A 461-nucleotide genomic window follows, 5' to 3' on the forward strand; every position below is an offset into this window, starting at 1 on the left:
CTTTCCAATACCACCGTGACTCTCCCACTCACTGCATCCAACTCACGGCTGCCAAGGCAGAAGCATTTCAAATAAAACCACCCCCAATTTGAAGGCAGACCCACTGCAGCTCTACAGTTACCCTCTACTGCCAGGCAAGATGCAGTAACGCCCTGGAGGCTGAACCTGCTTGTGTAATAAGTGCAGCCTAGTAAAAAATCTACTCATCCACGCCCTCAGTGCAATTTTAGCAGGGTGGTAAAATCTCTGGACGTACAACAATGCAAGTACATCACTGCAGCGGCGGGGGGGGAGCTCAGATAAGGGATTGCTACATGGACAGAAAACAAGCGACCCCCGTGTTCGAGAGTGCAACCCCTCACATCAATGATGTGATTCTTGCACGACTGCTGGAAGTTGCGTCAATGCCACACACCTTTAAAAGCAGTGATGGGGGGGGGGGGGGGGGGGGGGGAAAAGAA

This window comes from Alligator sinensis, unplaced genomic scaffold, assembly GCF_000455745.1.
Source record: "Alligator sinensis unplaced genomic scaffold, ASM45574v1 scaffold1298_1, whole genome shotgun sequence".
NCBI lineage: Eukaryota > Metazoa > Chordata > Crocodylia > Alligatoridae > Alligator > Alligator sinensis.